The sequence below is a fragment of the Hesperophylax consimilis genome, chromosome 10 (genome assembly GCF_061612785.1).
Source record: "Hesperophylax consimilis isolate HC1 chromosome 10, BYU_Hcon_1.0, whole genome shotgun sequence".
Lineage (NCBI taxonomy): Eukaryota > Metazoa > Arthropoda > Insecta > Trichoptera > Limnephilidae > Hesperophylax > Hesperophylax consimilis.
The window spans coordinates 20,247,787-20,274,185 of NC_142845.1; the positions used below are offsets into that span (position 1 = coordinate 20,247,787).

The window sequence follows — 26,399 nt, forward strand, 5'->3', positions numbered from 1 at the left end:
GTGGGAAAACTACATAAAATGTCATTCCACATGATATAGAAAATTTAAGAAAAAGCATCTTTTCAATAACCAGGTTAATGTTAAGATTCCTTGAGTTCTGATCAGTTTTGCTACTAGTTCTCTTTTTGTATAAAATATGAGTGATCCTCGATCATTTGGCCTTATTATGGCCACAATAATTCTGTACGTACTCGTCCATAGCAATAAGCATGTAATCAAAGTTTTTTTTTCCATTTAAAAATAAGTTTTATTCATTCAGAAATCGTGATCACTAAAAACCATAGAATTCCAAATCGGGACAAACGAGGGATTACTTAATGAAAAGGCAAATATTTATAGAGATTGAAACAATCAGAAAGTTGGGGGAATTTATCGCCCGAATACATATTTCGAACAATTTAATCCCAATCTATTCGCAATAAATTTAGACACTTCTTAATTTATCGTTCCGAAATTCAGCGCTGATGATTTTAGATAGCGCCGAAATTGACCTTTGTCATTTTCTAATCCTAGAAGGTACTCTAGCTACATGTCTACAATACATATTATAAAATATTGCATATGTCTTAGGTTCTTACACACGATGGTGGTAAATATATTTGCAAAAACCATTATTTCGGCTAGATCTCGAAATTCATTGTATCAAACACACTCGAAAACATTATTTCCCTTTTGAATATTGTCGATCTCTCTGTCTTTTTATTTTACACATTCATAAATATACATATGTTTAGAAATTTATTTACATCTAATTAATTAAAAAAAACGATATTTTTTTAAAGTTATAAAAGACTTAATATCGTGATGGTTTAAGCCGCAAGTCCCGTTTGATTTATTCTCAGTTATAAAAAAAACTTATTTCAACAAAATTTAAAAAAAAATGAGTAATTAAATGCTTTAGAGTACGGGTGGAGAACCTTTTCGCCGTCGGGGGGCATTTGGATATTTGTAGTATCACCCGCACTTAGTTTTTTGTTGCGGGGGAGGGGGGGGGGGTTTAAGTCTTCGATATATTATTATCTCACTCATTTTACCAAGTCACGATTTTCTTGGAAAAATGCGTTGCCAAATGTAATGTTCTAAATGAGTCTACTACTAGAAATGTATAACTGCACTCCGAACACGAGAATGGTTTCCCTAGAGTGGCATCTACAGATAGCTGGTCTAAAGAGTCCACAAGCTTAAATAATCGTAACACGCGGAACAAGCAAATGGTTTTCCTCGTAATTTTGAAGCATATGGTGTGAAACTAGAATTTAAACTCAACTCAGAACATTCTAACGGTGTCCTTTGAAATGCGTCAGCAGATGAATCCACAGCCAAAATTTTAACACAGCATTAGGAATACAAAACAGCTTTTAACTCAACATTAAATCTTTGTGCGCGTCTCTAGCTTTGATCAAAACTACACCAGCACGTGTAAATGGTTTACTCCGATTTGTGCAGCACATACTCTCGCATCTAGATTCTTTTTTGTTTTACAATAAATAAATAACTTAGTAAATACTACTTTTATTTCTTATATACTTAATGCAGACCGAGTTTTGCCGTAACTGTAGCTTCTTCGTCAGGGCTATATGATACTGTATTGAATTTCAAAATTTAAATCTACTAGTTACATGTGTTATCAATATTTTAAACTTATATGGGTGGCAAGAAATTGGAGTTCCACTGGAAGAGGTTGAAGAGTAGGCAAGGGATTGGAAAAAAAGCAGTTTTTGTCAATATGGAACAACCTAAATATTGTACTTATATTTAGGTTGATTTGATTGCTAATGACTTGGCCTTTAATGTTTTTGGATTTCCCTAACTCTGGTACCTCCAAAGTATTCAGAATGATCCCTATTCTATTCTTTTGATCTGTCTCAATAAGATGGTTTGCGAATTCGGAGAAGCCGTTACTATTCAGGCGATTGAGATGCTTTTTAGTATCTACTTCATATGAACAAATATAATTTTGTTACTGCACTTAAAACACGAGAGTGGTTTCCTATGAAATTCGCCTGCAGATTGATCCACAACTGTAATTTTATCTTTTCATTCTGAATAGAAAACTGGTTTAAATTTAACAGTGAATCTTTGTGCAGTTCCCCACCTACAATTAAAACTACACCCTGAATACGAAAACAAATGGTTTCCTACAATTTTTGCATCATATAGTTTGCAACTAGAATTTTAAAATTGCACTTCAAACACTAGAATGATTTCCCTCTTAAATGTGTCTGTAGATAAATCCATAACCGTCACATCTGTAAGCGAGTCACCAGTTTAATTAGCATTACACTCGTAATTTCTTATTACACATTAAGTTTCATTTGTAAAATAAAAATAAATTTTAAAATGATGTTGGATCATCATGTATAACTTTATTCTGTGTTATAACTTTAACTAGTAACGTAGGTGAGGTAAGCATAGCTTTACGTTTCTCTGGGTTTTGTAATAATGTCTTTAAAATGTATGTGAAAGACCGTGAGAGAAAACCGTTCTCGCTTTCTGAAAGTATTTTTTTTAACTTTTTTTCGGAATTTTCAACAAAGGTCCTTTGTGAATAGCCAATTCGAATATTCAATTTATTAAAAAAAAATGTAAAATTTTGTTCGCTTGAAGGCATTCCATTTTATTCATTGCGACCGAAAATGCATTTCACTGGAAATTGCTATTAAATAATGGATTCGATGAATATCATTCCCACTTTTCTGACAGCGTTCTATGTCAACGGTTTGGCCTAATTTGGGGCTATAACAGTTTTATACGTCGTTGAGAAGTAACGAATGGAAATCGAATCCAAATTGCAGCGGAACATGTGGACCAGAGAGGAAAGGGGGTAATAGAAGGGGCGCACTTGCCAAGTTCCAATGGCGCTATGATATTGATTTACTTATTGAAAGCTGTAGGGCTTTTACAGACATGATTAAAGTCTAATAATACATAATACAGACGTAATAATGCAGAAATGTTACATGTAAGTACTTAAAATAAATATTATTAGATACAGTAAATACTTGTCTTGTTTCATTGTAGTTACACTATCGTAAAATGTTCAACTTAATTTGTAATGTATTATATTTTAATGTCAGTTAGAATAAATTGTGTTAAAAACTCGTGAGCAAGTACATTGAAATTAATATATGTGTGCTGTTTCACAATCAATTATTCAAAAATAATTGTAAAATACAGTATACTCTTATAATAACGAGTCATTGACTTTTATAATTCCAATCATATAAAATATAATAATAATCCAGAAGGATACCTTGGCCTCAAACTGTCGTTCGTTAAAAATATTTTGAAATTAGAGGAGAGAAAATTTAATTTTTTGCTGAAAAAATAGGAAATGGTTTGCATGATTCCTAGGAAGTTACTACTACCATCGCTGTATTGATAAATCAAAGTAAAAATAGAGACATCTATTGACAATTAGTTACATTACATTGATATCACAACTCCAAACCTTGTTTATCATAATCAATTTTACAGATTTTTTAAATGAAAAAAAATATATATTAAAAAATATAAATAAATGTATATATACATTTTGACAGTTGTTTCATCAGTAAATCCTCCAAATAAAATCTATTTCAAAGGTTCATTATCCAACGATAAGATGTTTTATGTTAAACCATTCGCTGCAGCGATTTTCTCATTTTTATGACTTTTTATCTCTTCCAAAGAACTGAAAAACTTCAGCGTATTCTCAAAGTATCGATCCGATGTCATTAAAACTTTTCTTGTAAATAATAAAACTTTCTTGCATCCAACTTGGAATGCTCATGAATTTGAAGTTGCCTCGACTTACAAAATGCACTTTTTTCCTTTGTTTTTCATTTCCAGCATTACTTCACTGGCTCGTTGAACATTTTTGACTGGAATAAATTGTTTTTTTCATATAATCAGGAACCTCTTAAATGCTTTTAAATATATTTTGGTAAGAAGTGAATCTTTCACTTCACAAAACAATCACTTTCATCACTTCACTTTACAAAATCACCTCAATTCATAAAAGGAAAACCAATCGGTTTATAAAAAATAGAGTGTCTGTGGCGGGAGGGGGGGGGAGACAAATGTTATTTTTATTCGATTTTGCGGTTTTATTCAAAAATTTCCAACACTTCAGTCTTAAAAAAGATAAAGGTCGCTGTCTACGTGAGATTTAAAAAAACTACCTCCACTCCCTTTTCCTACCGCAGGAGATTTTTTATATTTCATTATAAAAAAATTTAATATATTTTACGTTCAAAATATGAGGAAAATTGCTGCATCGAATTTAAAAAAACCAGTCGTAATATAAAACTAACTTGACTCTTTCGCTTCAGTTTAATAAACAGGTTAATTTATATTTACACATTTAAGATGCTAAAATAAAAAATACAAAAAATTTCACACTTTGGTGATTTTATTTTTGAGGGGTAGATATTACTTGGTGACAGCTAGATAGCCTTCCCATTCCTTTCATATCATATATCCAAAATGGGAATGCCATAGTACCGCTGTTAGTAAGCAGTTAGGACTTAGTGTGGGCATCACATAAAATAAATTGTGAACTGTCTTGTTCTTTTGATTTTGAAGCGAAAGTACTGTAAACAATAATTCAATTACATACGGGTTCCTCTGTATTGTTTACACGTTCCCTCTTGAACATTTTTACTATAATTAAATAAGCGCTCGTCTTAAATGTTCGTCTTTTACATAAATATTAATTTATGTTCATAAGCAAATACTTATTCGCTTGTTTCAACTTAGATACAAAAGAAGCGAACTGCAACTTTTTCTCAGTAATATTATTTATGTGAAAAGTTTCATGTAATTATTTTGCCGGCGAAAAGCACGTGAACCAGAGTAGAAAACCTTATTCGGTTCATTGAGGCGAATTCTAGATTTATTGGTGAAACTAAATTTAGATTTGGAAACCGGAAAAGGAGAAACGCACGTTCTGACGATTTTAAATAGATCCAATCACAAATATTGCTGCCGCGACCTATTCGCTTTTGTTGTAGACAGTACAGGCCCGGAAAAAACTCAAAAACGATGACCAGAGCTAAAATAATTTTGTATCTCCCGTTTTGATCGGAAATGATTTAAGTACTGAAATTTATTAAGGGTATCTTATTTTTTTGAGGTAGGTTATGATAGAATAAGCCGACGTGGCACAATGGTAGAGCAGCTAAAGGGCCATCAGAAGGCTGTGGGTTCAATTCCCGTCGACGGCATTTATTTTCACATTAATCATTATATTGAAACAACTGAGATTAAAAGTTTACACAGCTTTAAAAATTTATTTTTTGTCACATAAAAATAAGTTTTTCCTTCCGTATTATGGTATCTGAATCTGATGTAAATATAATATTGGTAACTGATTTATTACACTCTTAAAAAGATTGAGCAAATAATAAAGTTTAAAAGTTAGATAGTTGCTTTATCCCGTAGATCGGCAGGTAGGCAATATTATAGTGACTTGTTCTAGAATGGTGTATTACGCTGTTATTATTAGCGGAGATTCGTTGTATTTTACCAGCGACTGGATGAGTCAGTGATCATTGTCTACCAAAATAATACCAAATTAGCATTCACTTTTTTGAGTCAAAGAAGTTATATTGTACGAAATTTGATATAAAAATTTAACACATTATACGAAACTACTAAAACTGGTATTCTGAGTTAAGCTTGATTTCGGTAGTGCCATAATAAAAAATATGAATTAACAGTAGATCTGAATAAAACGAAGTCCGCTCCTGCCTGCCATCTTTAAGCTACGGGATTTGATACAGTACAAATATACCTCATTACGGACTACAGCCATACATTCCTCGCTACACACTACGCACTACAGCCAAACATACCTCACTACACACTACGCACTACAGCCAAACATACCTTACTACACACTACGCGCTACAGCCATACAAACCTCAGTTCACACTACGCACTGTAGCCGTACATACACACTACGCACTTAAGCCCAGACACAAGGTTAAGGCTTTGTGAAGACGGCTTCAATGAGGATTGAATCTCACTAAAGTTACTCTCGTGCCTTATTTTACGAAGACGTCATTCCACATGGTATGTGTTTTAAATTAAGGGAATGAGAGGAAGATGAATAAGGATTGTTTATGCAGTATAATTTTTAAACACTTTAGAAACTGCATAAAGAATAGCTTATCGATACATTGGAATTTCTTAAAAACAACATTTTTACAATTTTTTAAGGGATTGGCATAAATATGAAACATGTTTTTATACATGTGATGAATGTTTTAATTGGGAGCGGGGTATGAAAAGGAAGTGAAAAAGTTGAGGGTGAAGATAAATTATGTGGTGAGTATTGGAAGGGCATTTAGATACATATTTTATACATCAGCTTCCAATACCACTGATTTCATATTTATATAAAATATTTCTGTTGAAAAAGACTGAAAAAAGGTTTTGCGTTGTTCAAGACCAAAAATTTCAGTTTGAAAAAGTTTGCTTGCAGGCCGTTTATCTAGAAGTGAATTTTATTCCAACTTTACTAATGATTGTACGAAATTTTAAGCTTAATACGAGAAACGTTTGCTTGAATTAATTGTTGTATAATGAATCTAAATGATATATTAAAATACACTGCAATGCTACATGTTAAAATTGGACTGTTAATAAGAATGATGTACGCATAAGTTATCTTTCATTCCTAAACTCATTACGTTTTTTCACAAAACCAAAATAATCCACAGAGAAAATTGTGCCGTATTTACTTTTTCTTTCACTGAGCTCAAAGCGCGAATGAAACGAGAATTCCCTTTGAAAAAGTCTGTAATCGCCGAGCTATGTTCCTTGAACCGTAAGAAGTTTGCCACTGCAAAACTGTTCTCTTGGTTGCTCGATAAACTAAGCAACTTTTACATTGCAGGACGACTTCGAGGAAAAACTAACTTTTTGTTAATTATTTGTCGCAATCTTTCACGTGCTGCCATCTGCTGACTGACTTTTATATGACAAGCATTAAATACTAACTTTTGAATGGTTATATCCCTTTGATAAGGCTGATATTTTAAACAATTTCTTCAAATAATAATGAGGTAGCTTAAATAAATTTCTGTTGATTAAATTAAATACATATAGGTATCAGAGTCGTCACAGATTGAGAAATAATATTTTTGTGAGGTTAAGTTTTTAAAGTATCACGTTCGTTTTAAAAATAAATGGTAACTTAGTTTTTTATTATTATATTTTGACATTTTAGGAAGATGTAAGTGACACAAATGAGATGTAGATACTTTTTGTCCTTCTCACCAAGAGATCCTTTGCTGAATAGTATTAGGTTTTAGATAGAGGATAATCATCGACTTGTATTGTTCAACTTTATACTTAGGATGGGCTTTATTCAGTTACTTCGGACGATGTTTTAAAAATACAAGTCAGTTCTTTTTCAGATTATTCTTTATTATTTATCACGAAATTCAAATTATGGGATTTTTTCATACTATTAATATCAATGAACTCTAAATGAGCAATATTTCCCTGATCGAACTCTATTGGATGTATATATTGCGTCTAGACCAGCTTTTTTCTAATTTACCAACATTTTGAAATTGCGTCCTTTAAAACTAAGGTTACTCTATACTCTAATATAAATAAATACTCAATTAAACCGCCACAAGTGTCAATACTTAGAAGTAAGGAACTAAGTAACGCACTGACTTGATATGAATAAATATTCTGCTCTCCAAAACTACACATTAATTTAATTAAGCTAAACATTTCACTTATATTTATTTTACAAAACAAACCAATGTCTCTCAAAATTCTTTTGTTTATCAAATCAAGCAAGACAACAAATAAACAATATTTGCTAAATAATTTGCTTTCAAAACACGATTCAATGTCTTTTAAATTGTCTAAAAAACACTCCCAAAAAATGTTATTTGTCTTACAAAATCCAGCAGCGAGGTTGGTTGGAAAATAAACCACAGATAATGAAATTCCTTTACTGAGAGCCAATACGAGGAGAGCACACCCCTAAAAACTACCCTTTTTCACTTTTTTACACTCTGCTTCACGCTTCACGGAATAGAATTCATCAACTAAGGATCGTTGAAAATACATGGATGCTAAACTAAGATTTGTGATTAAATTATTAAAAATACCTCAAATTGTCAATTAGGCAGCTGTCCATATATTAGGGATTTGGGTGCCTCGGTATAGGTAGGCAAATCCAGTCCAAGTCCAGTTCAAGTCCAGACCTCATCCTATAATTATATTTTTCACGTTCTCAACTATCAAGGTTGCGTTTCTGGATGGCAATTCTCCTAGTAAGACGATTTTGAGAATATTTTCCCCTGTCTTTTAATAATTTAAGTTTTTTGTGAAAACCGCACATCGTTTTATTATAGAATAAAGAAGAACACTATAAGTGTCTTCCGTACAAATTTGAACGGAAATAAGTAATTGTAACCCTGACTTAGTGCATTTTAGTTCTAGACCATTAGCACGCTGTCTGTCTCTCTTACACTTGCCTGAAGCTGTTTTTCGCCATTTAATTTTAATTTCGTTTCCATGGTGAAACACAGTTTTGTTTGGATATATAGGCCCAAATAGGTATTATATTTGGATCACGAAACACGCCCACGTGGCGCTTTTTGAATTATTCTTTATTCTATGATTAAAATCGGAGAATAAACAACTATTCTTTTTATTAAAAAAATACACACTGTGTAATACACCACTTTTTTATTGAATTAATAACCAGGTTTCGCTTATCTCAAGCTTTATCGGGGCTATTATGTTAACTAATTATTACATACAGTCACATAAATAATACAATGAGAGAAAGAGACAAATAGTGAAGAAGACATCTTATTGGTGACAGAAAGTGATATAAATAGAAAAGAAGGAGACAAAAAAATATATTACCGGTAGGTAAGGGGATTGGATGAAAGTTTCAGCGGAGGTTAACGGAACAGATAAAATATGGGACTATCAGTTATTTTTATTTGATTTTTAATTATGTTGTAGTTATTATTGACGATTCTCTAAATTTTTAATGCTTTTTAATTATTTAACCTAATTTCGTTTTTATGCAATATTTTAGTTCCAGAATATTTATCAAAAGAATGATTAGTTTCTATTAAATGATTGGTGAATTCAGATAGAACCATATTATTTAAGAATCTAAAGCATTTTTTTCTTCTTATGTTGTCGTCCCGAAGCGTTATTCTTATATAAAAAAAATCACTCTTTCGATAAACCCTCTGAAATTGAAATTGAATCCGCTTAATCATAAAATTAAATCAGCTTGATTGTTGATTGACGCATTATCCTTTGGGATGAATTTTTTAACATTAAAAAATCGCACTACTGACATTTCAAATTTGTAGTCGGTACGTAATACTATTGGGATCTCATGCTACTCTGAGCTCCATACCATCAAGGTTCTTTATGGCTACTGCGCACATCATCGGAGTTTGATTTCAGCTGGAAAGTATTTTTTTTTAAATTTTCTGTGATTTATTTTTTTTAATTTGAAAGAAAATAACAAGCTAGCAGTTTGTTACACTTTTATAACACATATTTGAAAATGAAGAAAAAGACTTACCATAATTAACATTAAAAGAATCAAGCGAAATTCACACAATTTTAGAACATTTTATCCTTACGGGACATTACTAATATACGTGTTTTAAATTTTAAACAACCTTTAAACAACTGTTAAACAATCATTAATGTAAGGTAGATGGTTTTTTACCAGTTGTGTAAAATTTAAAATAAGTTTATAATTAAGGGGATTATTGTTTAATTATCCATTAACGGATAATTTTGTGTCATTTAATTATAATTTTTCGACATCTCCGAAAAAGTAAATAATATTTTACTATTAGAATATTCGTGATTCCAAAACGACTTCCACAACTTTGACAGAATCATTTAAAACACTTATATTAAAAATAAAAAAACGTTTAGGTAAGCCGAGAGATGTTAAATTGACATAATACCCAACCCTTATATTTCCTGCTCTATCCACGTTCATACATCATCTCACACTTTTTTGCCCATGTTTATTCTCCGTAGCGAAGATTCTACTCCGGGATCACAGAAAACTCAAAAGGTATCCAGATACCTACAGGAGTTTTATTTACCGACACTATACTTCATGCAAACCATGTGTTTATGTATTTCTATATTTTCCCCGACGCGGCGCACAGTGGACCGTCTAGAACAAGCCCGCTTGACATAATTGTGTTATTGTCATATCACTTTAAATGGTCATTTATGAAATGTCATAGCTAAAACATTTTCGCTAGTTATTTTAATTATATAAAGCGTTATTTGTGATTTTTGAAGGCACTGAAATTTCAGCTCATGTAGAATACATTTTAGGAGTACATTTTTGTAGGTATTTGAAATAATTTCAAACTGTACATTTTTCATTTAGAACTGACACTATATGAGTATTAACATGCAAACGCACTACTTTACTTCATTTGTAACGATATGCCACTGAAATATTCAAGAAAAGTGTATTATTATTGATCTCAGATATAAATTGTACTTTAAAATACGAATACTGATAATAAAAATCCACAATTAACATTTGCACATTATTTGGAAGTACTTTCAATGTGAAACAGAGGGAATTAGAACATTTCAAATAGTTAAAAAAAAAACTTTTACAAAACTCGTTTCTGAAAAATGAAAAAAGTTTTACTGGGGTGCATTCTGGTGCAAGTCGCCGTGTATGAATCACAGTTAACAATAAGATATTTTTTCATATGATCAAAAAATTCAGCTAGAATCGAGTGGGATAAATATAGTAAAGCAAATTTATTCAATTTTTTTTTAAATATTTACAATATAACTAACACGTTCTCTTATAAAATTGTATATTTAATTTACTAATACAATTTTAGTGGCAAGATTATCCTTAAAAAGCAGGTGCACACCCGTGGTAATCATATTTTGGGTTAAATTATAGGGAGTTTGCATCTCCCGAAAAATACAACAATATTTTTTTTAGCCACATTCTTGTGAGGCTGGTATCATATATGTAAATGTAAACCTGCGCCCGATACCTCGCGCGGTAAATAATATCATTCTGTCTTCAGCAGTCCTTGCCGTCGGGTTGACCCTAAACCTCCTCTAGCGTACGTGATTTATTTGTTTGTAAAATTATTATAAGTGAGTTTTTTGAAAATAAAAAACTAAATTAGAATTATCCAAATTCTCGTTATTTCACACTAAAAATAATAACTCAACCTCGGATTCTGCGGATTTGGAGAACCGCAGAATCATTTAGCCATAAATCCATTTAAACTGGATATGATAACCAATCCTCCAAAATATTAATGATAAAATTTGATAAACTTCTACCTACAATTAGCGTTTTTAACGCTCATTTGAATAAAACAAACTTTTGATTCAACTTAATGACAATACTGCACGAGTTTTCGAATTTACGATTATTGAAAATATTTTATATGTTTCGTATACACGCGTAAAATCCTTCATATATGACATATTATTGTGACAGCCAATCGAAGTGAGATTCACTAGGTAGGTACTGCCAAACCTAAAATACATTAATAACTTGCCAGGTGCTATAAACGCAGGATCCCACTAATTTGATATAAGGTACGAAAATGTAAAAATAATTAACGGTTTGCAAAAATTTCAAACAAAGCTCTAATCAGAATCACTCTCAAATTATGTAAATAAATTTAAAAAAAACAGAGTGACATAAATACATTGTACATATTACTATAGTTAATTAACGCATTTTTTATTTTTATGAAGAAAAAATGAATATTTATTAAATATCAATATTTTCAATAATCGTAAATGCAAAAAGTCGCTCAAAGTTGTAATTAAGTTGAATCAAAAGTTTGTTTGAAAAAAAATTGGAACGTTAAACGTTTACCCAAAATGTTAATCCATACCACTGCACACAGATGTTGTCAATTGAAGGACGAAAGTAGGAAATTGAAATATCTTTCTTCTTATCTCGCCTTCCTTCTGGGTTGTGACTAATTACATAATACTTGATCCAACCATCCCTTAACGTGTTCCAAAAATCGATTCTTTTAATATAATGTGTGACTTTTGTCGAGCTTGCCTGTTCTTTGAGGTCTTCTGTGCGACGTGGTGAAGTAATGAATCCCTCCCACCAAAACCAAACCACATCACTGTTCCAACGCGCGAAGTTTATGCCCCCTTGTGGTACCAATTATCGGCAATATATTGTAATTTATTATTAGTATCTGTGGCGGACGCCGTGAATTTGATTTTTAGACACAACTACAGTTTTATTCCGAGATTGATGAAATTTGTACACATGACTTTCAAAATAAAAGGAAGGTCACTGTTTAAATCTGATTTAAAACAACCTCAGCGTGATAGCAGGCAATGCCGGGAACTACAGCTATTATGACTATAAAAATAAATTAATGCAGAAACGAAGTTAACAAGCTTTTTGATACACTGCTTAACCCATTAAAATAAAATATATTTTTCTAAATGCTTAAACTTTTATTCCATGAGATTGATCTATTTAATTGTTTTTTTTTATGGTTAATTATGCAGAAGAGTTCCGGCTTTTACTAACCAGTGAAACCGATAAGGGAGACCTTTTGACCTCTCCGAAAGGTCTGTCTCCAACCAGTCTTTTCTCTTGCTTCGCAGTGGGAGAAATGAATTCATACGTCTGTCCCAGATTCCTGCCCACCCATTACACCTTTTTCCTTCGCCAAACCTCCTTCTCCTTCTTATCGTAATAAAATTCTCCACACAGCATCCCTTAAGATGACATAGTCCTCAGGCCCTCCTGAGTGAAGCTAATGTAAAAAAAAAATCGCACGGAGCCACTGAGACTATGGCATCTCCATTTGGAGTATGTTGTGAGGCTGAGAGGTGAAGGAGATAGTAAAGAGGAAGTTGAGGGAATACCTGCCTATTCAGAACTGGTCATTGATTACAGCTAAATCCATTTCAAGCACCGTATCAATTCTGAATGGTCGTCTTCCACCAGGGCAATACTGAGAGAATCTTCCATTCTGGAACGTGCCGCAAATATACTTTATATTATTTTAATTGAGAAAGAAAACAAATTTATCAAACAAAATCTACTTGCACACGCCGGGATATGAACCCTCGACCTCAGGCTTTCTAGCGAGAGCCGTACCCTTCGACCACGGAGACTGAAGTGATAAACTAATGTTTTTTTCTTCGCATGATATTTTTACAATTGATTTTTAAAAAAAAGAGTATTAAATTATGAATTAACAGCCGGCGACTACATAATTGCAAATGTTTTATGAAATCTGATTAACGCCATAAAATGCCAAGAAGTTGAATTTAATAATCACCGTTCATAGAATAAATTTGTGGTCTCTATTTCATAACTTAATAATGTCGTTATAGGTTTTATAATTTCTAACTGAGTATCTAACTGAGAAAATTATTTAATTTAAAATATATTAATAAAGTTTATTAGAGTTTAAGAGAGTGGCATTAAATATATTTTGTATTTCAAAACCAGAGGTAAGGTTGTACAAAGTTCACCTTCAACTTATTTCCGTGAAAATCAATTAGTCCTTGGTTCGCTTGAATCATTCTCTAACTAACGTGATGAATCTAGCGATTCAAATTATACACTTCTGCTGAGAATGAAGAACTAGTGTCTGTCTATTTGTATATATCTTTTTATTTTTTTATTGTTATACGTACTTTTAATAGTTAAAATAATTTTCGTTTTAAATTAATAGTTAAAATTAGCTTTAATTTTTCGATTCTCCCAAAAACGCATCGAATCTATGGACGTGAGTGGGACTATGTCATCCCCAATTGAGGTATGTTGTGAGACTCAAATGATTTTTTTTTTTTAGTTACCTTTTTAAATAATTAGGTACATTTTTGTATGGCACATGAAAAAAAAAAAAAAAAACAGATCATTGAAGTCCTCCTCACTAGGAGATCCTGTGCTGACGGGGACTTTATATGTTAGTATACGTTTTCAGCGACTAAGATGATGTTTTTAGTATAGCTAGTTCTTCTTCCGATATTTCCTTAAGCCAAGATTTGATGTCCTTTATGTAGTTATTTTTCGTTTTCCTTTGTTTGATGTTGAGAGGGAGTTTATTATATAATTTTATTGCTAAAAATTCAGAGCTTCTTTGTCCAAAGGTAGAATTACATTTAGGAATATTTAGTATGTCTGTTTGCTTGGCTCTGGTTTTATGATCGTGAGAGGGGTTTGCCTGGTTTATTTTTTAGGTGATAAACTAGAATATTTTTAGCATAGATTTTTTTTAAACTTGGAACATCAAACATATTAAAAATATCAGTAGTTGGCGTCCTTACGGGGAGCTTTAATATGGTCTTTATGATCCAATTTTCAGTTTTCTTTAGTTTTTATTTTTATTTTTTTATTTTATTATTTTTTATTTTTATTTTTTTTTTTATTATAAATTTTTAAAGATACAGGTATATGCAGTCCCACAAAGCTGTCACACATGACGGCTTGTCTGTAGGTTCTACAAATAATATGTATAAACATTTTTAATTTTTAATACATGTAAGACACAAAATTATACAATAAACAATATCACAAAATAATATATATCAAAGTACCTACCTATATACAAATTATTTAGGCAGGTACGTTGAGATGTTCAGGAATACATCAATAATAATGTTCAGAGATACATTGATTCGTCGCTTAGTTGTTTAAGATGGTTTGATGATACTGATCCCCATCCTATTATTTCATATTCCAATAGAGAGTGGCGTAGAGCATAATATACTCTCTTAAGATCTGTAGTTGACAAGATATATCGTAATTTTTTGAAGGAATAGATGAGTTTTGTTAGCTTTTTGAGTTTCCTTCGATGTGTGCATCCCAATGAAGTTTGTCGTCAATTACGATCCCAAGATATTTAAATGTTTTATTATGAGGAAGGTGGGGAAATAACTGGCTATTCAGATCTGGTCACCAAACACAGGAAAAGATATTTCAAGCAACGTTTCAATTCTGAATGGTGTACCTACACCAGGGCGATACTGAGAGTATCTTCCACCTTGAAATGTGCCGCAAATATACTTTATTTTAATCAAATGAGGAAATAAAACCAATTTACTAGCGCACGCTGGAATTTGAACACGCGACCTCTGACTTGTTGATTAAGAGCCTTTGAACCAATCCACCATGGAAGATATAGCTATGTATATGTTTGTTTTGAGAATGAATTGTGGGCGGTTATCTAAATATTAAAATGTTCTACAAATATAATGCGGAATAAACAACGGTAACCGGATAAATCATCACAATGATAATTCATCTCATCTTTAAAAAGTTATATAAAGTCATGAAAAGTGATGAAACAAAAACTTTATTAACTGGGTTATGTAGGTTAGGTTAGGTTAAGTTGGTTTAGGTTAAAAAAATGTTTTTTTCATCGTTTCTAATGACTTTATATCACTTTTTAAAAGTGTGTTGAGTTATCATGGAACCATAAACAACAGTGATAACTAGACGTGATGATCATATGTAAACTATTAGTATTTAACTCCTATGGACTATGTCGTCTTTGAGGATGAGGAGAGAAAGAAGTGAACATGGGTCGTTCCACATCTGAGTTGTTGAACTAAAGAACGGGGGGCGCACTTGCTATTTAAAAGGGGTCAGAAGAACCTCACCAAACCTAATCATCGTGCATTGAATAACATGTTGATTATTTGCATGCAGTTATACAATGTATTCATAGTTTTTTTCTTCTATTTTCTAGGATACCAAGATCTGGAGCGCCGAACAGAGGAGCCCCCAGGGGGCCTCGGACGACATTTTGAGCCAATACCCAACTAAAAGGTGAGTTTAATAATATACATTTAACTGTCATTTAAAAACACGGAATAACATGTTTGCATTTCCTAATTTGATTTATATACCAAACGTCACTGAGAATGCCTACACTTAATGTATTTTTTTTTTGAAAAAAGGGACAATGAATGGTTTGAATTAAAAAAATTCAAGTTTCCTTTTTTAATTGTCACTTATAAATATGCAGTATGCAAGCAATGCATTTATGTGAATCATCATGCAATAGATACATAATGTATTATACCTTAAAACCAACTGTTACGTAAAGGATTTGTAACAAGGTGTTCGTATCCTTTTGGATGAATTTTATCTATGGTTTCGGTGTTTGGGACTAAAATCATTCCAAAAGTACTCTTTCAGATGGGTAAAGTGTACTTTTGATCTTAGGAATTTAAAATGCAATACATTATGTGCCCATTTCTGCAAATCTGGTTTTACTGCATTTAGCAAAGCAGTTCACGTATAAAACCGACCCGCATCATGTGTAGTACTTATTTGAGGAAAGCGAGCCTTCGTCCTCAGTTTCTCCTTCCTGCAGCAGAATTTTAACTCTAGACTATAATTTATGTACATGTAAATATGGACGTACAAACCTAAACCCGCCTAGAAGTTTGGTGTTTATACATCTATGCTCAGTGTGAAGAGAATGAGAATCAGCTGGTTAAAAAAATCCTTCTGGTTTCATTGTTTGGTTGGAGAAGCGGAGGTATGTCACGATGCTGATAATTGTTAGCAATTGTATAGCATCATAAGTAATATCATCATCACGTCGTGTTGTACAGATGTGCAGTATGCATACTATACCTTAACGATGTGCTTTGTCGATTTATGAAATATTTTTAGATAGCTTACGTAAATGAAAAACTTATTTCATATCATAACGTGTGACTTTCAAATAATTATAAGCAATAATTAGTCGCCTGAAATATCAATACAAATTGAAAATATCTCCCGAGTAAAAATAAATGCCGCCAACGGGAAATGAACCCGTGCCTTCTGATGTCCGGTCAGATGCTCTGAAACCTCTGAGCTATGTCGGCTTATTTCCAATATGTACTATGTAGTACCTCAATCAATAATTACTGCTTATTATATTTCCTGTTGGCGGCATTTGTTTTTACTCGGGAGATATTTTCAATTTGTATTGATATTTCAGGCGACTAATTATTTATTATCCATTATTCTATACATAAAACCTTGTCTTATAAACATCAGTTTAACATTAAAAATAATAGTGTGTCTTTAAAATTTACTAACAATGCCCTTGTAAATTGTTATTACAAAAAAATACTCAAAAAACTTATCTGTAAAGCCATTCCTTGGTATTTCTTTGTTATATTTTCTTCGATTGCTTTTATGAGAGTCTGTATATATTTTACATCAATCTTTGAAGCTCTTTTGGTTTTTGGCTACTATTTATCTATGTTCGTACGTTATGTTTATTTTATGAAAAACGTTGTTATCTCTAATAAGAGTTCTGGCCCCTTTAGGAAACTCAACAACTCCACCTCCCTAATGTTTCTTATTTCCAAATACCAAGAAATGTGTTGTGTAATGTCTGAGTACTCCGCAAAACAAAACATCCGAAGATGACATAGGCCATGATGAAATATTTATTTCAAGGTCTCCTGTGAATCTCAGTCGCTTGTCATAAGTCTAAGTGGTAAGTCACTAGTTGTAAGTCATTAATAATATACCTCTCTTAGATGAAAGTGATAAGTTATAGAGAAATAAATTAAGTTTAAAGCGCTCTTGAAGAGATTTCCCCCAAGAAAACGAATATTATTTTTTTTAATATTAATAATCCCTTAAGGTCAGTGTCATCTTATGGCGAAGCTTAATGCTAAATCACTATTTTGATTAATCTTTATAACGATTTGGTGTACATTATGAATACCAAAAAATATGCTTTAGATAAATTGAAGGTTTTCCCATCGTTTTGTTTGAGTAGAATACAAATAAAAAATAAATTACTCAATAAAAAATATAAATGGAAACTATTTTTTTTCAATAGAAATGTATAAACGCGTAAAGGAAACAAATTTTAAAAAATACAGTATTATAGCCAAGATTATCTGTGATAGTTTCACTTGATTAAATTTTTTCTTTCTTGACTTCTAGCTTACTCTTAAGAGATGTTGTGTGGAGGGTCTTCTTACTAAAATAAAGGAGACCATGTTCTGGGAAGGAAAAAAGGTTTGAAAGGTTGGTAAGATTCTGGGGGCCATGCATCGGCCCGCCACGCATCTGATTGCAAACACATCCGTATAAATCGTACAATATATTTCTTCAGCAGTTTTCACTGGCCTATATTGGTCAATTATTATTGTCCTAGTAATTATCATTGTCCTAGTATACGAGGTAAATTGGCGATGTTTTCTTTCTCACTATTTTAGACTCTCTATCACACAAAGGAATTATAAATCCTTATGGTTTAAATGAAAAAAATAAAACATTTTAACACCAACAGAGCGTTATTTATAATTAAGGGATGGAACTAATATGACATTCAGCGATCCAAATAAGGGCACATCTTAAATCCAAAGAGAATTAATAATAATTTGACGCACACATTTTGTGATAAGTGTTTAATGTATGCGTGGCAGGTTTATTTTAGCTCGAAGCAAGAAGTTCGCGAACACGCTGAATAAATAAATATTAATGGAGGAAGGTTGTATCTTACATAAATAAGACTTAATTCATTTTGATATCACGGAGATGAAAGTTTTACTCAATTTACCTACATGTACCAACCAGGAATATAATACGTAAACATTTTCTTATCTTAAGGTACTAATTTGGAACAGCAATTATTTCAAGAAAAAAAAATCTATTTACTAACTGATAATCCAAAATTATTAAATAAATGAAACGAAAATAATTGGTTTTAAATCACTTTATTGACATATTTTATTGTCTACCGGTTTCGGTACCTCCGTACCATCATCAGGACTGTTATAAAAATAATGCTATCAAATACATAAGTATTAGGGTGTATCGATTTTTAACTTTTTTTTGTTTTCAAATTCCAAGTTGTAAAAAAGTTGCTACTAGGTACCACAACTTACCACAAAAAGTTTTGGATTTTTAGAAAAATGTTAGGTCTCCCGCACAAGGCCTAAAGTTTTAATTTTTTTCAAAAAATATCCAATTTTTTTTAAATTTAAAAAAATAAAATCGTAACTTTTGTATTTATTCCAAGTTAAAAAACAGTAATATTAGGGCATAAAAATAAGTAAAAAACGATTTTTTTTATAAAAAATGGATTTTAGGTCTCCCGCACAAGCCCTAAAGTTTGTTAATTTTGATGAAATTTTGTAATTTTGTGTACATATATGAACCATGTTTTTACCACTGGAATTAATTTTAATTTTCTTACAGAAGGCATAAAATGAGTTCAGAACACAAAAGTTACGATTTTATTTTTTTTAATTTAAATTTTTTTTTATAATTTTTGAAAAAAATTAAAACTTTAAGCCTTGTGCGGGAGACCTAAACATTTTTTTAAAAATCCAAAACTTTTTCTGGTAAGTTGTGGTACCTAGTAGCAACTTTTTCTCAACTTGGAATTTGAAAACAAAAAAAACGTTAAAAATCGATACACCCTAATAAGTATACTTGTATATAAACACATATATTATGAAGTTCATTTATTTATTACACGCCCTAATGGACTTTTACACACTAAAAAGTTTAATAGTTGAGTATCACAGTTATTATAAATTCTACAAAATTAAAACAATAAAGGACACATAATACAACGAAAAAAGAAAAAATATTAAATGTTAAAACAAAAGCATATAATAAAATAAGATACATTAGTAAAAATGATAAGAAGTCTCACATAAATAGATATTCAAAATAAAAAATAAAAATACATATATTGCGGAAATTATAGATGTCTATTTGTGTCTCGATATATAAAAGAATTGAAATAAACAATATTAATATTGATTATTTTTAAGATGAAATATATCTCCCAGATCAGAATATTTATTTCCGTGACTGTGAAGTCTTGGAATCGGGGAATTTTGATAAGACAGTGTCCTGGTGTTGTAAAAATAAAAGGGTAGTAAATTTCGGCAAGATCTTTTAGGTATGTGGATGCTAGTTGAGGGAGAGAGGTGGGGAGAGCAATTAGAATTAAATAATGCACAAAGCTTGAGGGTAAATGAAAACATCTGACATTATTTTGTAGTCTGGTTACTGAAAATATCTTAGCTGTTATAAAACGAGCCGAAAAAACTACTTTGATAAAACTGATGAAAGACGTTGCTGAATCACTATTTAGATTAATCTTTTTAACAAATTGGTGTACAATATCAATACCAAAAATATGCCATAGATAAATTAAAGGTTTTCCTATCGTTTCGCTTGAGTAGAATAATAAAAATAATACCCAATAAAAATATAAATGAAAACTACTACAAAGAACATTTTTTCAATAGAAATGTATGAACGCGTAAAGGAAACAACTTTTAAAAAATACAGTATTATAGTTAAGATTATCTGTGACAGTTTCACTAGATTAACTTTTTTGCTTTCTTATAAAATTATTTACAAAATAAATAAAAACCAGTTTTGTGCTTGAAATCGAACGTTTCTAGACTCCGTTTGTCAAGCGATTTTAATGCCTATTACCTATTACAATATAAGTTATACCAAGAATATACACATTTTTGGCTTGTAGCTTCCTCTTAAAGGTAATCGTAACTTGCCTTTTAATCTTCGCGTTCATAGATGGCGTAAATTTAATACGCTTTTGGCAAGTAGTTATGCTTTAAAATATTCAGACGGATTATTGGTTTGCGCCTGTACATACGCAATATGAGTTTGAATAAATAATTTTGTACGTAAAAAAACCAGATTCTTTCAAGAAAGGCATGCAAATACAATATGGTATCGGTGATTTAATCCAATGTTGTATTTATATGCCGTTCTTGAAAAAAATGAGTTTACTTTTTAAAAACTATTTATTCATATTAAAAATAATTCGTGTTAATATTTTTGCAACGCGTAGATTTTACGTTACATTTACCATTAAAAAGGCTTGCGAAAATTCCATTTAAGTAAAAACATTGTTCAAAAAACTGTTTTTTGCTAGTGAACGACAGGGTTCAGTCGTAGCATATTATTAGTATTCACTAACGAGAGGTTGCCATAGATCCCGGTGTTTGTCCACATTATTGACACGTTGCGTTTATTCATGCAACCAACGCTAAAGCAGTTTGCGTGTCGAGAATATGAAAACAGAGATCTGAGCCTTGGCCTCCTACCAGATCGGTGTGCTTAATTTAGTATGGAATACAGCACCATCTATGTATAATGTTGGCATAATTCGTAGCGAAGGCGCAAACCGGATTATTAAATAGCCAATGATATAGTCGCTAGATGTCAGCAATCGTAAACGTAATATTTATTATTTAGCATCCGAATCGAGTGTCTTCAATGACCTAATTGTAGGACTTAACATGATTTAATAATACTTAAATGAAGAATGTATTTATTTTTAAAATACAGATGCTATTTATTTGGCAAAGGTAGCGTTTCGTGCAACTTTTCAAGAACACCACACATATTTAAACATCTTAAGGTCCAACTTTGGTCGAGTCATACCACGAGAGCCGACTTACCGGAATGGAGAACTTTTTTATCTCGAACTTAAAGTTTGCACCTACGGCGGAAACGTTGCAGTAAAATACCCAAGATCGTAACTTACAATGAAAACCAAAACATTGGTTTTAGTGATGTGCGTATAATGATATTATTTAAATGTATTAAATCGAAACATTTATATTTAAAAAAAAATCTCTTAATTGCTTTCAAGATATTTCAAATTATAAAATTAATCAATTTTATATTCAAAAAAGTTTTGAAATAAGAACAAAAAAGTATTTTTGAAGTGAAACTTCTTAACACGTGCTATGCAATTTCGAGGACCGGAGTAAAACCGACTCATGACCGTCACGAAAAACCGTGATCATTTCACTATAGGAGCCTAGCTAATATTATATACCTAGTTTAGGTCACTCTCCAAACTCAGCTTCGCGGTCTAGAGGCAGAGCGCCCGACTATCGTCGTGAAGAACCTAGGTTCGATCCCCGCTTTAACATTTTTTTTTTCTTTTTGTGATTTTTTTAATACGAGGAAAAGTGATAAAATGCTCTCGTGCTGCGACTTTTAGATATTTTGACTATATGATATTTTGGTCGAAATATAGCTTACTAATGGAGCCGGTAGAGTCGCTCGGTATTTTGATTAAATATTTTTATTTTGAATCATTAAAATTACTAATCAAGGCCGATAACGCGACTAATTACCCTCGCAGACGTGCGTGACAAGTTTTTTTTAGTAAAAAACATAGCCGTAAGTGAGTTTTTTAAATTTAGAAATGTTTTTCAAATTCAGACTCCATACGGGTATGAGACTGTTAAAACACGATAGATCTTTTCCAAAACGGACAAATATACGGAAATATTTTGAAAAACGACAGATATTACTTCACACTGCCGATATATCTTCGATTCGACCCTATATAAAGCGTTAACGAGACGTTATGTGATATTATTCATGTGCCGTGTTTGAAAACGAAAATTTTCGCGGGACAAGTCAATTGAGGAGTACACATTGTATACGCGGTTCTCGTCGCTCAAGATACCTCTCCTCGCAGTCTAGAGGCAGAGCGTTCGACACTCGTTATGTAGGACCCGGGTTCGAATCCCATATTTTTATAACTTTAAATTTTTTTTATCACATGCTTCTTATAAATATGTCAATAGACAGAAAAAAAGAGAGAATGAAATGAAAAGAGAGAGAGAAGAATTCTAAAAGTTTCACTTCCGTCGTGCGTAGGCTTGCCACACACTGTATTTTTTATTGTTTATTCGTATTATCTTGGTCTTAATCTATCTCTTTTCGAGTGTTACCTAGGGATTTTGTAAAATTATTATTAAAAGTTGAACAAAAAAGCGTCTTATTTTATGAGAGCTAAATGGATGTTTCAATTACGCATATCGCATAAAGGAAATGGCGTTCAAGTAAAAAAACAAATCAGAAAATGCTGTACAAATTTTTAGACGAATGAACTCACTTTTAGAGAGTTTTTGAAGTTTTACAAAACATGTTTCATCTTCATGAATAAGGCTCACGTCTAACAAATCAGCATCAATCATCGAACTTACTAATTTCTTTCGTGTGTCTGTCTGTAACTTTGGTTTAATAAACTCTAAAAAGAGGATTTGCTTTGAATTTAGGCGTCACAATCAAAATAGGAACTTGTTGTGTTAAATATTTATACAAGCCTTAAATCGGTACCTACTCTGTCTTTAATATAATATTAACTTTAATTAAATTGAACAAAAAATTATTTAAATTCCAATTATAATATCCCTTGATTTTTTTCGGGTCTGCGCTAATTTATAATAAATTGAATATAATATGTTACACAAGCTCAATATTTAAACTCTATATTTTATGTAATATTAATAACAGAAAATTATTTTAATTGCAATTATAAAATCCCGTGATTTTTTCGGGTCTGCGGTAGTTAAAAACGTTACACCAGTTCAATATTCAAACACGAAACAAATTATGAATTTGGAAAAAAGAAACAACTTCAACGTGAAACACGGCGTTTGAAAATGGAATGAATAAAATGTAAATTTCCACGCAGAAGGGTAAAGAAAAATAATACTTTCATCCTTTTTATCGTAAAAAGTGCTTTTCCATAGTTTCCCGTAGAAGGTTAGTGTCTACAGAATGAAGCTTCCATTGAATACAAATCAGTGGAATTTTGTGGCATTTCTTTTGACCAATTTTCCCAAGGAAGAAATTTTGACCGGAAAATATTCCGCTCGAGGGAAGTTCTGTTTTTATTGAATTTCAAGGTGGTACATCGTACGCACGGGTGAACAGTTACAGTACTTGACTGATGTTAGCCGGTTCAATTTGACTGCGTGTTTCGAAGAAGGTGTTCTTTAAATCTTTTTTTTTCACGTCTGTATCGTGTTCCGAATGTTTGAAAATACAACGAAATTTCGAAAGCATAAATTTTATTCACTCCTTTTTGTTAATAATTCCAGATATGAACGGCCAGGTTTTTCCTTTCTAACATTCCTCTTGACTTATCCTTCCTTTATCCACTTTTATCCAAATTTTATTTGATTAATTTGTGTTATTTCACAATTAATTAATTAAAATAATATAAAGTATATTTGCGGCACGTTCCAGAGTGGAAGATACTACCAGTATCGCCCTGGTGTAAGACCACCATTCAGAATTGAAAAGTTGCTCCAAATGGCTTTAGCCGTGTTTAGTGACTAGATCTGAATAGCCAGGTACTTCCCCACCTTCCTCTTTCCCTTCCCCACTTACCTTCAGCCTCACAACATCCCCCAATTGGGGATGCCATAGTCTCACTGGCTCCAGACGGGAGCAGTTGGGACTCTTGTGAGGTATTCATTGTAAAAAAAATAAATAAAAAAAAACTACCTTCAGCCTCACAATATACGTACTCCAATTGGGGATGCCATAGTATCACTGGGTACAGACGGTTGGGAGCAGTTAGGACTTTCAAATTAAAAAAATATATATTTGTTCTTCTATTAATGTTATCTTGTTCTCAAACCGTATAATACGAGAATGCTTCGTGGGCGTGTTTCCTAATATTTGCCGAATTGGGGCATAAGTTTCCAATACAAAACTGAGTTTACGAAGTTCAAATGGGATCGAGACCTATGATCAGGCGAGTATAAATAAGACATAAGAGCGTTGGGCTATTGGGCTAAATGCATAATTTGTTTCCATTGAAATTTATATGGAAGGCACTTATATGTCTCTTCTTCAATTTATGTTGAAAACCTTCTTAATTTGTATCTGTTGTCATTTTTCTCAATGTTGTTTAACATAGTAATCATTTTGTATTGGATAGCCAGGTACGTCTTACAGAGTTTTTTTTTCTTATGAGGTAATCCTACGAATGAGCAGATAGAACACAGACCGGACGGTGGCTGAGTTGACATCGCTTTTGCGTCAAATCCAGGCACAGTGCGTTAGATTCTTCGGCTGGCTAAGTCCTCCATCACAATACAAACAACATTTTCCGCACACTGTAATGGTAGAAGGGGATTTAAAAATATATAAAAATTTATATACATATTTTTTTTTTTCAATTGATTCATTGAGTACCTTATCATATCTAAAGACGGGTTGAATTTGAACAATTCTTCAAATATCAAAGTTAATTTTCACGTTCTGTTATTATTTCAGTTCTGTCAAGCAACTAGCCATTAATGATGTAATAACAGAACTTGAATAGTACTTTCACAGAACCCAAAAATGAACGTTTTTTTAATGTAACCCAGCATACATTTGTCGTCATATTTGAATATTACATGTGAGATGAATATTTTTCGTTCAAAAGCGAAAACATTACCGTATTTCGAAAAATTTGGCAATACATTTAATAATTTTGTTTATTACAAAAATAAAACATTTAAAATTATTACAGTAGGCAAAATCTTTTTTATCCTAATTATTCTACTACTACGATGAGCTCCAGTTGCTTGTGTTTACGGGTTGAGTTACATATACACAATTTTAGAGAAATCATTTTTGAAAAAATACAACAAAAGCCAAAGTTTTTTTAAATGCTAGATAGGTAGTATAGATTAAGTTAACGTTTATTAAGGGTAGAATATATCACTATCCGATTTCAGGGAGTTAATTTGATTTTCGAATTGTTCATATTTTAAATTTTCGGTTACATTAATTTTGTTTTTGGACAATAATAAATGTTGACTTATCTCACACCTAAATAAAAATAGTGGTGCTAAGCCGTGGTCGTTCTTAGCATTGGGATGGCTATTAGGCCCTTTGTTTTGAATCTATTGCTTGTGCTATTGAAGGGGTGAATTTTATTGATGAAATATTTCTTATAAATTTGATATGAGGCGTATCTTTTATAAAAATCTGTGATACATTAAATTGCCAAAATATCTCTAAAGTTGTGAAGTTGTATGGTTTTTTAAGGATAATATTAATAATTATTGTCTTTAAATTATCAGATTCTAATCGTATTATTATTATTTTTCTATAAAGCGTGTATTTTTTTTCGTTCGATTTAAACAATGTTTTTCGTTTTTCCTAAATCATTTTTCTAGATTTTTAATTATCTGCAGGTAATTAATATGCGTATATCATTCATAAATTTTATTAACAAACTTATAAGATGGGAATTGGGATCGAGATGGGAAAATGTGAAAATATCAAGAGTTGATTCGTAGCAATTGTCTGCGAAATTAAATTAAATATTTCATTCAAAATGATCCTGCACACAAAAAACCTTAATAAATATCACGTGCTTTTTGAAACACATTCAATCTAGCAAGCTTTGAGAGAAGCGAGATAAATTCACGCCTTTTCCCACCAACGATCTTTGGTATTCGAACCGTTTAAGAGAAAAGAAATCACCCGAAAGAAATAAATCTTTCTTTTAATAAGTCAGCCTCCCCATGGCGGTGGCGGTGATGTATCACCTGTACCATATTACACAACCCCT

The 26,399-nt window shown here is 31.7% G+C and overlaps 1 protein-coding gene across 6 annotated transcripts in view; it reads left to right on the top strand.

The window, feature by feature from the left end:
• tn (tripartite motif containing protein thin) overlaps positions 1–26,399 on the top strand; it is a 189,272-nt gene that overhangs the window by 82,333 nt on the left and 80,540 nt on the right. For all 6 annotated transcript variants that reach the window (XM_089636706.1, XM_089636713.1, XM_089636707.1 and 3 more), the window contains one exon: positions 15,750–15,829. The gene's annotated coding sequence lies outside the window, so the exon portion shown is untranslated. The remainder of the gene's footprint in view (positions 1–15,749; positions 15,830–26,399) is intronic.